This window comes from Palaemon carinicauda, chromosome 19 (genome assembly GCF_036898095.1).
Source record: "Palaemon carinicauda isolate YSFRI2023 chromosome 19, ASM3689809v2, whole genome shotgun sequence".
NCBI lineage: Eukaryota > Metazoa > Arthropoda > Malacostraca > Decapoda > Palaemonidae > Palaemon > Palaemon carinicauda.
In genome coordinates, this window is record NC_090743.1 from 40,834,674 (window position 1) to 40,848,205 (window position 13,532).

Genomic DNA, 13,532 nt, shown 5'->3' on the forward strand with positions numbered 1-13,532 from the left:
TTACGGCGGAGGCAGCCTCGGGGGAGATCGTCGGGACCATCGGTCCTCCAAAGGGGAGTCTCTGTCAAAACACTTCCCTCAGAAGGAAGCTGAGCAGCAGCCGAGACCGAAGGACTCACTTCCCCCTTCGAAGGATGTACGGAAGGAGGAGGAGAGCCTTGAGCACCATCACCAGCAACAGCACCTGCGGCGGAAGGCCCAGCCACGTCGGAGGCCTCTGTCACCACGACGTCGACAATAGACAGAGGGTCTACCTCTGCTACCACCGGCGACTGCTTAACAGCGGCCCCCAACGAGACAAGGTCAATAAGAGCGACCCTGGAGGGCACGCCCTTAAGACCCAGGGACGACCAAATCTGTAAAAAGATCATCACTGGATAAGGCATTATTAATAACCTCCCCCGGAGGAGGAGGGGGAACCGCCTTGCTATGGGAGGCGACGCCCTCTCCCCCCACCGAAGGTAGGTTAACAGATGAAGGGCCTGTGCTCCCACTCGGACGACTCTCCTTAGGAGGCGGCCGAGGGGGAGCTTCGGAGGAGGTTTGGGCGGCGGAAGAAGAGTCCCGAGAACCTTCCTCCTTCAAGGCTAACCCCGGAGGAGAACGGTCTCTCTTGGACTTCTTCTTACGCCGACGGCCAAACCTCTCCCACAGGGAGGCAGACCACTCCCTACACTCACGGCACATGTTATCCTGGTCACACCGTCGGCCCCGACATTGAGGGCAGAGGGTGTGTGGATCCGTATTAACGTCCGACATGAAAGTCCCACAAGGACGGCCGGCAACTCCAGGGCATGTACGCATAGTAAAGAAAATAACTGAAGGTCAACTTCCAACCAACACACACGCTGAAAAGAAAAAGAAGAAAATTAAAGGCTGTCACGAAGGCGATGAGCAGACACGTCTGATCACCGCCGAGCCAAAAGTGAAGTGAAGCAAGTCACCGGTGTGTGGAGGGGGGAGGGGTAGCAAGCTACCCTTCCCCATCCCCCGCTAACTAGCGCGGGGGTAATTAACCCTCGTTAAAAACTATTGGCTCGTCATTTCAGCTGCGCTAAAAGTAACACCCTTTGTAAATAGCGTGGTTTGTATTTCGGTTACGGAACAAAAGAAATTTAATAGACCGTAAGTTTCTGTCCAACAAATTAAAATGAGAAACAGCAGCTGAACACCAGACAGGAGAACAATACTCAAAACAAGGTAGAATGAAAGAATTAAAATACTTTAGAATAGATTGATCACCGAAAATCTTGTAAGACTTTCTCAATAAGCCAATTTTTTGTGCAATTGAAGAAGACACAGACCTAATGTGTTTCTCAAAAGTAAATTTTCTGTCAAGAATCACACCAAAAATTTTAAGAGTCATACAAATTTAAAGAAACATTATCAATACTGAGATCCGGATGTTGAGGAGCCACCGTCCTTGACCTACTTATAATCATACTTTGAGTTTTGTTAGGATTCAACTTCATACCCCATAATTTGCACCATGCACTAATTCTAGCTAAATCTCTATTAAGGGATTCACCAACCCCAGATCTACATTCAGGGGATGGAATTGATGCAAAGAGTAGCATCATCTGCATATGCAACAAGCTTGTTTTCTAGGCCAAACCACATGTCATGTGAATATGGTATGAAAAGTAATGGGCCAAGAACACTACCCTGTGGAACACCAGATATCTCATTTCTATACTCACTATGGCGCCCATCAACAAAAACTCCGAGATCTATTACTTAAAAAATCAATAATAATGCTAAGAAATGACCCACCCACTCCCAACTGTTTGAGTTTGAAAACAACGGCCTCATGATTAACACGGTCAAAGGCAGCACTAAAATCAAGGCCAATCATATGAACTTCCTGACCATAATCAAGGGATTTCTGTACAGCATTGGAGATTGTAAGAAGGGCATCACATGCTCCAAGGCCTTTACGAAAACCAAATTGCAAACTAAGGAGTAGATGATTACCTTCAACAAACCTATTAAGATGTTTTGCCAGAAGACGTTCAAAAACTTTAGATAATATGGAAGTTATGGAAATTGGGCGGTAATCAGTGGGACTTGAGCTACCACAAACACATTTACATAGAGGAGTAACATTACCAATTCTCCAACAAGTGCTAAAAGCTCCTCTCCTTGCTAACTTGCGCAAAATAACATAACTATGGAGCTAAGAAATCTGCTGTCTCTATAAAAAACAAAGGAAAAATACCATTTGGGTCTACACTTCCATAAGCATCAAGGTCCATCAACAGAGCTTTAATCTCACGAGATCAAAAAGCTAAACTAGTTAGTTTAGCCTCAGGAAAACAGGAATGAGGAAGTTCAAGTTTTTCATTACTCTGTTTACTGTCAAAAACATCAGCCAATAGGGTTGCCTTTTCCTTTGGACAGTGAGTGACTGAGCCATCTGGTTTAAGTAAAGGAATTGGATACATCCTTGGTAGCAACTCGACAAAGCATTCTTTCCCAGTGAATCTGCCTCCTCATTTCCACACACACTAACGTGGGCCGGAACCCAGCAAAATAGAACCGTTATATCTTTCAGGCCAATAATTAAAAGCCTCTGTAAAATCTTTAAAACTAAAGGGTTATTGGAATTAAAAACTTCTAAAGCTTGTAGAACACCTCTTGCAACACTAAAAATGGTAAAATTGCCCTTCTCTTTCAACAATATAAATGAGAATATTCTAAATGGCCTATGTATAGTCAACATTAGTATTATACTTTTTATTTGGTTTTACACGCAAAGAATTTAAATGACAAGACATACTAAAGCTGGGAATGACACAGTGAACCATACAACTTGAATAATGACATCCCATCTGGTTCCTGATTGCAATCAAATAAACAGTAGGAATAATCCATTTAGTTTACAATTCAATATATTTTTCAATTATTTTGTTTCCTTCACATACTGTACTTCAGGTTTAGTTCATCACTACAAATACTTGAGCATCCTGGTCACCGGCATTATCATAATATTTTTACAAAAGCTCTTCTCTTTAAAAGGTTAAGACATGGAACAGGATCCCTCTATTCTCTTCTATCTAGTAATCCCTCTTCACGGACTCCTATCAGTGCTGAAGGTTGGTTTTTCTCAGTGCAGTATCACTCAGTGATGATGATCATTATGATTTTCTACGAGTGCCTGAAAGTAGAAAGGTCTCCATGGCCCTCCTGGTACTCTCCTTGGACAAGTCCTCAGATCGTAACAGGATGCCCAGAGACCCTAGCCAGATATCCAGCCATGAAGTTGCCTGCATGGCACACTTCGCCACCTTCTCATGGCTGAGGATCTCCGTAGCCGAGAAAGACACTTGCCGGGTGGAGTGTCTCTCTAGAGGGACTCCCCTGGTAAGCTCTTCCAAAGAGTGGTGTAAAGGAAGAGCTAAACAAGTCTCCTCCATGATGTCGAAGTACCTCCTTTGATGGACACGAGGAGGCGGGAGTAGTTTGTTACCGGCGCTGAACCGGCTGGAGGAGGCAAGCTCAGAGAGCTGGCCCTCGACCTTATCCCTGGCACTCTTAACCCCTCGGGACCAAGGCAAAGCTGCACTGGCCCTCGAGGGTTTTTGAGTACCAAAAACTCGGTCCAAGACCGTGTCCTTGCCCTAACGAGGAGGAATCTCTGGGTCCGCGAACCCATTGAGATTCCTCATAAGGGTCAGAACCTGCCAGAACGCATGCTCTGACTCCTGAAGCTCTCCTCCTGAAGGGCTGGCAGCGAAGTCTCTTGTCCCCAAAGGCTCTTCCTGGGGAGACTCGTGGACGTTCTCGGGGGACTTGGCTGGCTCTGGTCTAATCCATGAGGATGACTTCGGAATCGGCTTGGAGTCCTTTGACTCCCTTCTTGGAAGGATACAGGACTCCAGCAGTGATGGTGGGAGGCTCTTCTCCACCCCTACCCGAGAAGACTTCTCTGAGCGAGGTGCGGTTTCCCTCATTGGTGCGATGGGGGAACGCCTCACCTCACGTGACTCCCCTGAGGACGGGAAATCTTTGTCCGAAGGGGAGGGAGAGAAAGTCTGGGGGGGGGAGGAGGCCTTCCTCAAAGACTTCCGAGGAGTCAACTTCGCCCTTGGAGAAGTCACCACGTCAGCTACTCCTCTCTTCCTCTTCAGGGGAGTCGAAACTGCCACTGATTTGTGTCCCAGCACAGAGAGAACAGGCTTAAAAGCCTGTACGACCGCTCTGACAAGGGACCCAAACCAGGGCTGCCGACTGACAGCGGTGCTGTCAGATACTCCCTCTGGAGGGAAGGGGATCGTTCGATCCCTAGGAGGAGTTACCAAAGCTGGGTCGGCCTGAAAAGAAGGAGGCAAGTTCCTGGACCTATCCGGAGTTCTCCCTCCCTCCGGCGAGCGCGCTGTTCTGCGCTTGCTTGGGGGGGGGGCTGAAGATAACCTGGCTGCGCGTCGTCCTGCAGCCTTGCGCGTGGGATCGGCTGGGGGTCGCATGATGTAATTTTCCCTGAATCGCGCGTGGGCGATTCCTCGCGCGCCGGTGTGGGCGATGGCGAGGGCGCGCAGGTGAGCGTTGGCGCGTGGGCGAGCAATGGCGCGCAGGCGAGGGTGCGCGTGGACGATCGATGGCGCATTCTGGTGACAGCAGGGGGCGCGCAGGAAGGTGAATAAGCGCTCGCGCACGCGAAGGGGATTGTTCGCGCACGGGCGCGCAGGATCACGATGAGCCCATGAGGGCGATAAAGTTGGGCGCGCGCAGGCGCGCATGAGGGCGCACATCAGGAACAACAACAGGAGGGAGCGCAGGGCGCGTGATGGAGACCGCGTGATGGCGCGTAGGTGAAAGATGGCGCGCTGGCGAACGCTGGCGAGCAGGGGAAGAGATTACCTTCCCCTTTGTGCCCAGATCCGAAGATCGTGGGCGCGCAGGAGATCGTTGGCGCGCAGGAGATCGTTGGCGCGCAGGAGATCATTGGCGCGCAGGAGATCGTTGGCGCGCTAGCGAGTGCTGGCGCGCAGGAGATCATGGGCGCGCAGTGGCGCGCTGGCGGGCAGGAGAGCGCTGGCGCACAGGTGAGCGCTTGTGCGCTATAACAGGATCAGCAGCTGGAGCGCGCTTGCGAGCAATTGGGCGCTGGCGCACAGGTGAACGATGGCGCGCAGGGGATACCTGGCGCGTAAGGTACTGTGTCACATTGTGAGAAAGTCCCTTGTGCCCCGAAGGGACCGATGCCCGTTTAAAAACAGGGTTCGTAGGTGCCCACAGCGCATCAGCGGCCAGGAACGGCGACGGCACGTCAGCAGGTCTGGCGGGTGGAAGGTCGGCGTGTCCTTTGTAAGGACGACCTTCCACCGAAGGAGATCGCGAACGATCTGCGAGAGGTCCAGGGATGTAGCTGGCAGGGTCGGTGAACGACGGCGAGGTTCCTCTGCGGCGGACTGCGGGGATGACGAGCCGAAGAGGCGCCTCCTAACACCCTTGTGAGGTGGAGGAAGTCCTCTACGGCAAAGAGGAAGGCGGGCTTTACGCCTTATACGCCCTCTGGGGGCCGTAGGGTCAGCAGGCTGACCAGCAGTCCTCCGAAGAGGAGTCTCTGTTAGTGAACTCCCCCGAGGGGGAGAATCACCGGCAGGAGAGACCGTTGGATTTGGTTCCTCCCTCAAAGGATGTTCGGAGGGGGGAAGTAAGCCTTCAGCTACATCAGCAACATCAGGAGCAGAGGTTTGATACAACTCATCAGAAGCCTCTGCCACAACAACGTAGACGATAGACAGAGGATAAACCTCTGCTAAAGTCGGCAATTGTTTGACAGCTGCTCCCAATTTGATCATGTCAAACAAGGCTTCCTTGGAGGGCAAACCCTCAAGCCCCAAGAAAGCCCAAAGCTGCAACAAATCATGATTAGTTACATTGACATTAGAAATTAAATCCTCCCTCGGGGGAGGAGGAGGAGCTGCCTCGCTATGGGAGGCAACTCCCTCTCCCAAAACCCGAGATCGGTCAACAGAACTGCGGCCTACGCTACCACTCGACAGTTTCTCGGAAGAAACAGATCGAGTGGGAGCTTCGGAGGAGGTTTGGGGCACGGAAGAAGAGCCCTTGGGATTTTCTCCTTTAATAGAAATCTTCGAAGGAGAAATATCTCGCCTGGACTTCTTCTTCTGGCGCCGGGAAAACCTCTCCCACTGGGAGGTAGACCACTCCCTACACTCACCACACTTATTACTACTATCACACCGTTGGCCCCTACAGTAAGGACATAAGGTGTGCGAATCCGTTTCGACCGCCGACATATACTGTAAGTTCCACAAGGGCAGTCAGGTAAACCGGGACACTTGCGCATCGCAGAGGCCAACTTCACAAACACACTGTTAAAGAAAAAGCAAACAAAAGATTAGTAATGGCTGTCAGAGAAGGCGAGGGTGACAGCGGACATGTCCGTCTAGCACCCGAGCCGAGAGCAAAGTGAGCTCAGCACAGGTGTGTGTGAGGGGGGGGTGTTAACACGCTAACCCCCCCCCCAACTAGCGGTGGGGTAGTAAACCCTTGTTAAAATTCTAATGCCTCGTCATTTCAGCTACACCGAAAGTAATTACCCATATTAATTAGCGTGGTTTGTATTTCAGTTACGGAACAAATCTAAATTATAAGTGATGAAGCTATTGTATAGAATTACCATCAGACTTTTAGTGGAGGTCAGGTGCCTTACCAGGCGCAGCCACAGGTTGGGTTGTAGCGAGTCTCGCTTCAGTAAGGGATGTACCACATCCTCTTCATCACTATTCTGTCTTGGGATTGATAAACCTTGCCTAATAGGGTGTCCATTTGCATCCCGAGATATACCAGATTTTGAGATGGGTGCAGGAAGGACTTCTCATGATTTACGATGATCCCAGATTGTGACAAAAAGCAAGGAGCCTGTTGGTGTAAGAGAAGGGTCTCCATCGAGTCTGCTAGGATCAATCGTCTAGATAATGCAACAGACGAATGCTGTCTACGTGGGCCCAGGCTGATAACAGAGTGAACACTCATGAACACTTGGGGGACCTGTGGACAGGTCAAAGCAAAGCACCTTGAACTGGTATATTCTCTTGTGAAGGATGAATCTTAGGTAATTCCTCAACTGATGGAATGGGAGCTGAGAGTACGTATCTTTGAGATCCAGTGTCATCATGATCTAGAAGTAGGCATCTTTAAGATCTAGTGTCATCGTGAAGTCCTTTGGTTCGACAGTCTGTCTTACTATATCTACCATCTCCATCTTGAACGGAGTTTGTAATAAACCCGTTCACGGCAGAGATGTCGATGAATCGTCTCAAAACCAACTCAAGACGCCTTCTCTGGATGAAACGGTCGACTATAGAAGCCATCACTGCTGTGCTGCAAACTTATTGCGGGAGACAGTATGAGTCTAAGCCAAAATTGCAGGGTTTAAATGTAAGGGGGAGGCAATATTGTCTAGGATCTCATCGTACAGTACATGCCGTGGAGGTAGGCACAACGAGTTCCCACTCCTGAGAAAGTTCAAAGTTCTAGCTACCCAGGAGAAGATTTTCATCCTAGCTCCCTTCACCATCCTGGGAGCCTGGCAGTAGTAGTCCAGGACTGTGTTTTTTCCCTCTGGAGGAAAATATGACACCCCAATTACTGATCTTTCTTATGCAGGATAGGGCTTGCATGAAGGAGTGGTCTAACTCTCTGCTCTAACATTGACACATCAAGACTAGCAGCTATGGGCAACATGCTGTCAGAGTGGTCCGTGACATCATCTTGCAACTCATCCAGACCCTGAACTAATATCCATAGGAGCCCGGGCTAGGCCAGGTTCTTCAACAGGGTGAGCAAATGAGCCACGAAGTGTACAACTTGCCCACCCACCTCGCTAGCAAGTGGTGAGCAAGTGCGCAGCGAAGTGTACAAATCGCCCACCCACCTCACCAGCGAGTTGTGAGCAAATGCACAGCGAAGTGTACAACTCGCCCACTCAACTAGGGCTTCTTTGTCCACGAGCTGTAGCATTGTGAATGGGCACGAACTGTCAGTGAACCAGCAGGTTGTTGACGAGTAGCAATGCATACTTCCCCAGGAGGGGTCACTCACTCGTATGGAAGAGAACAAGGCTGAGGGGGCTTGTCTGTGAACTGTCAGACAAAGTACAGTGATACCTCTGCATACGATCTTAATTCGTTCCAGAAACTGCTTCGTATGTTAAAACTATCGTATGTTGGAGCAAATATTCCCATAAGAATACATGGTAATTGATTTAATTCGTTCCTCAGCCTAAAAACCCATAATAAATCCTTAATAAATGGCTACACATAATTACACAATACATTAATACAATACCTGTATAATAAATACATATTACAAACCAAAAAAAAGAATCATAATGAAATAATAAAAAACGGGTTGTAATGTAACCCTTTACCTTAGCGACAGGCCAGCGCAGGTGTAGGGACTTCTACGCAGGAGGAGACGGAAGATCAGCAAGGAGGTAGGGACGGTGACTTTGTACGATAACGTGTACGATAACTTACACTACTACGTGAACTTTAACTTAGCTTATTTTTTTTTTCATTTTTATAATTTTGTATTTTTTTTTTACATTTTTTCTTTTCTTATTTTAAATTTTCATCACTTTCATTCGATTCGGTCTTCCTTTTCTTTGCTTCACTTTCTTTCTTTTCATCATGATCACTAGACCGTTTTAAAGATTTTTTAAAGAAACTATCGAGTGAAAGTTGCTTTGTACGGCTTTTGAGGATTTTTCTAAAATGCGTTAAGCAAACATCATCGAACTGCGCAACAACACGGCAAACCTGAAGTTTCTGTGGGTGATGCTTGCCGATGAAGTCAACAACGTGTTGATGATATGCCAACATCTGTTTTATTTCCGCCGTACCTAAGATTTCGCCTACCTCCTCGATCTCCTCCGACTCACTCAACTGCGCTTGGAACTCATCATGCTGCATGGCTTGCAGCTCCTTGAGTTCCTCGGTGGTGAGCTCTTCGTAATGCTCATCGACGAGTTCGGTGATGTCATCTTCATCCACCTCCATACCCATGGACTTGCCAAGGGATACAATCTCTTCAACGTCTTCCTCGGCGGCAAGCACAGGTTCATTCTCGGGGCCAAAACCTACAAAATCTCTGGGAGTAACAGCATCAGGCCAAAGCTTCTTCCAAGCGGAATTCAAGGTCCGACGAGTTACTCCCTTCCAAGCCTGATCAATGATCTTTAAGCAGTGCACGATATTGAAGTGGCTCCTCCAAAATTCACGCAAAGTTAAGTTGGTGCTTTGCGTGACATTAAAGCACTGCTTAAATAAGTGCTTGGTGTAGAGCTTTTTGAAATTAGAGATGACTTGCTGGTCCATGGGCTGGAGGATAGGGGTGGTATTCGGTGGAAGATACAACACCTTGATGAATTTGTATTCATCGATGATATCATCTTCGAGTCCGGGGGGGTGAGCGGGTGCATTGTCCAAACAAAGCAAGCACTTCAAAGGCAAATTCCTCTCCTGAAGATACTTCTTGACAGCAGAGCCGAAAACTACGTTTACCCATAACACAAATATGCCTAGTAACCCAAGCCTTAGAATTAGAACGCCATAGAACATGTAGCAGGTCTTTATTAATTCTGTGTGCTTTAAATGCCCTAGGGTTTTCGGAATGGTAAACCAATAATGGCTTTATTTTGCAGTCCCCGCTGGCGTTAGCACAAAGCGCAAGAGTCAACCGATCCTTCATTGGCTTATGTCCAGGCATTTTCTTCTCTTCGGCGGTAATGCACGTTCGACTAGGCATCTTTTTCCAAAACAGACCGGTTTCATCACAGTTGAACACCTGCTGCTCTACGTAACCTTCCTCCACCAGGATGCTTTCAAACTTTTTAACAAAGTCTTTAGCAGCCTTGGTGTCCGAACTCGAAGCTTCTCCATGACGAACAACTGAATGAATCCCGGTCCGTTTCCTAAATTTCTCGAACCAACCTCGAGACGTCTTGAATTCCTCCGTCGTAGGATCGGCTGAACTCTCCCCCGCGTCACCCCGAGAGCGCGCCGCCTTCAAGTCACTGTAGATAGCGCTGGCCTTCTCACAAATGATCGTTTCCGTGACCGAATCACCAACAATCTCCTTGTCCTTTATCCAGATCAACAAAAGGCGTTCCATCTCTTCCAGAGTAGGGCTACGACGTTTAGAAATAATTGTGATCCCCTTCGAAGGTTTCACTGCTTTAATGGCTGACTTCTGTTTTATGATTGTTGAGATCGTAGACATATTCCGGCCATATTGTTCAGCCAGATCACCTCGCTCATGCTTTTCTATTATTTCCTGCTTTCATTCTAATGAAAGCAGAGACTTCCTCTTTCTCACCACTGCTACTACTTCCTGAACCGAAACTAAGCTTTTTAGGACCCATGATTACGGAACACAGAAAACAACACGTGAAAAGGCAAGATAAAAAAACTGTTAAAACTGAGCGGAAATAGAGGACAAGCACACGATGCGCACGCGATGAGAGGACTGATCAAGGTGACGCTCGACTGGCGTCCCTCCGATGTGCTGCCATCCAGCGGTGTCAACAACAAACGACGCTGGACGCTTTCGAGAAAATTCTGCGGGTATGCGTATTGTTTACTTCGTATGTTGGAGCAACACTTCGTATGTTGAGACAGAAATTTGGTCGAATTTTACTTCGTATGTTGGAAAATTTATGTTAGGACAATCGTATGTAGAGGTTCCACTGTAGGGTCTAACATGTAAGGGAAAGAAGCCAAAGGCAATGACTCTAAAGAGTCAGGCCTTCCTTGGGGATGATAGCGAGGCAGTCGGCGGCTGCCATCATCAGGATCCTCTGAAGAGATGGAGAGGGAACTACACTACTCTAATGCCCGCTTGCGAGGTACTCTAAGGGTAGACCACTCAAGTGAGGAAGCCCTTTCACGTTGGCAAGGGCGACCTACCTCAGAAGGTGGAGGAACAGACCGTTCTCCTGCTCAGGGTACTCAGCGTGCTGAATAAGCTAAGACGCTGATTGAGCACAGCTTAGCTTACTGAACAAGTTCAACAGGTATGCACACCCTGGGGTAATGCAAGCCTAACCAGGCTGGGGAGACCTTGCCAGCAACTCTTCAGGTGGGCGAGAAGTTGCGGAGGACACTTCGGCAAAGGGCAAGAGACCACCTGGAAGGAACATCAATCCAGAGGCTAGGAGGTAAAGGCCACGCATTGGCCCAAGCTTCAGCATCTCGAAAAACCATTCCTTAGAGATCCCAAAATCCTCAAGTTAGGCCAGAGCCGACTCATAGCGTAAAATATACACTCCCATTCTGCCGCAGGCACCGGCACTTCACTACAAGGAAAGCGATGGGACCCTCCACCCCTGAGGGTTGTCATCATTCTTACTTGTTCGTCCTTTGGAGTAGACCGAGCGAGCAACCAGTGAGGAGAGGACAAGGTGACAGAGAGAAGTCTGGAATACTTCGACCTTGAAGACAATCCCGAGAAGAATATCTTTTCGACTTCATCTTCCGCCACCTAGCATACCACTCGCACTGGGAGGATAGCCACTCGCGACACTCCACAAGGAGAAGCCTGAGTACAGGAGTGTTGTCTCCACACACATCAAAGGGAATAAAGAACCATCATAAAGGTCCCGCAAGAGGGACCTTCAATAAGAAAAAATTACTAGTTTATCCAGTTCTATTCTTAGGGTTTACGGGAGAGCAAGATAGTATATCTTCATTCACCTGAACCAAAACAAAAGGGTTGTAACATAATGGGAGTGCGTGTGACCAGAGTTTCTAGTCTAACCCAAGTTAACTAGCAGTGGGTTGTTATACCTCACTTAAAAAGTTTATGGCTAGTTTCAGCTACACCGGAACAATATATCCATAGTAAAGAGCAAAAGGTTTGTATGTGTAGGAACTACGAGATGGCTATTAAAACGTGTTCTATTAAATCACAAACATACTAAGACATTGTGCAACACTTACCATTAACATATTGATTTTCAAAGCATTTTCTCCAGTCCTTTAGTCCTTTAATTTCTGATGTGATGGGTAACTGAAGACATCAGTACACACCTAACACAGTATGGTACTTAATGTTTTCTGAAGTTGATTCATCATCATAGAGCCTGCTGAAGGTTACCTGAAAATTGCATAAAAAATATAAATCACAGGGTATAGCAATAAAAATCGTCACTAATACATAATATCCGGTCACACATGAAGAATTTACTTACCCTGGCCTTTCATCCAAAGCAACAAATCATTACAGTATCATTATCATCATATTAGAAATTTTACCAAGCCGACAGAATCAAATTCAATCAACCCGTAGGGTGGTTACAAAAAAATCTTGGTATTGGTTTATAAGAGCAAACACTCCATTTACTCCCAAATTATGCAGTCCTACAGCTCTCCTATTCTTTATTAAAAGGAGGTTCTTTGAATGCTGGGAAAGAAAAAAAATAGCAAGATATGTTGAGCAAGGGGCGAGTGGTTATAAAAAAAAAATTGCGTGGTTTCCTCACTAAATGACCTTGAACTGACATTGTCAACATGGTCAACCTAACAGAAGTTTGTGATGCCAGCGTACATACGCAGAAGTTCGTGATGCCAGCGTACTTTTGATATACATTATATTCAAAATGTATACTAAATTATAAATGGAGTCATTACTCAAGCGTCCATAAAATATACATTTCAAAAATAGTGACACTTTTGAGTAATTATTCCATATTTAATTTAGTATATACTTTGAATATACAGCATATCAAATGTACACTGGCATCAAAAATGACAAATTCGAAGAAAATTTGTATTTTTCCTAACCATACAAACCTTAACTATTTACAAAGGGTATTACTTTTAGCGCAGCTGAAATGACGAGCCAATAGTTTTTAACGAGGGTTAATTACCCCCGCGCTAGTTAGCGGGGGGTGGGGAAGGGTAGCTTGCTACCCCTCCCCCCTCCACACACCGGTGACTTGCTTCACTTCACTTAGAGGTAGGACTTGACTTGGAGGTCAGGGATGGCGGGCACATATGTGTAAATAGCTAAGGTTTGTATGGTTAGGAAAAATACAAATTATCTTCGAATTTGTCATTTGTTCCGTAACCGAAATACAAACCACGCTATTTACAAAGGGTGACTTACCCCTTAGGAAGGGTGGAAAGTCCCCAGCCTTACTGACTTCGGCTTGCCCGGGGGCTCGATCCCTCAGTGAGCAGCACTAGAGAGAGGGAGCCCCTGTACCTCACAGGTTCCTAGCGAGTGGCCTACATAAGCAGTGTGAGGAGGAGAGTGTGACTCGTCCTATGAAGTTGACCTTGAGACCTTCAGATAGGAATTCTAGGATAGGACGTTCCCCATACCACCTCGTCAGGGTATGGGAGACGCAACAGTATTAAGCTTAATACTAGGAGCACAAAGAAGCATGGGTTACCTGCAGAGGTCGAGGTCAGCTATGCGAGGACCAGGATGCTGCTTCCCCAAGAGAGGGGAGAATGAAGAAAGAAGTAAGGGTCAGACATACTCTTTCATTCACA

General features: G+C 47.3%; 1 long non-coding RNA gene across 1 annotated transcript in view; it reads right to left on the reverse strand.

Annotated features, from left to right (window-relative positions):
* Positions 1-12,130, reverse strand: part of LOC137658601 (uncharacterized) — a 39,198-nt gene extending 27,068 nt beyond the window's left edge. The window contains exon 1 of the long non-coding RNA XR_011047384.1: positions 11,973-12,130. This is a non-coding gene — a long non-coding RNA (uncharacterized lncRNA). The remainder of the gene's footprint in view (positions 1-11,972) is intronic.
* Positions 12,131-13,532: the final 1,402 nt, after the last annotated feature.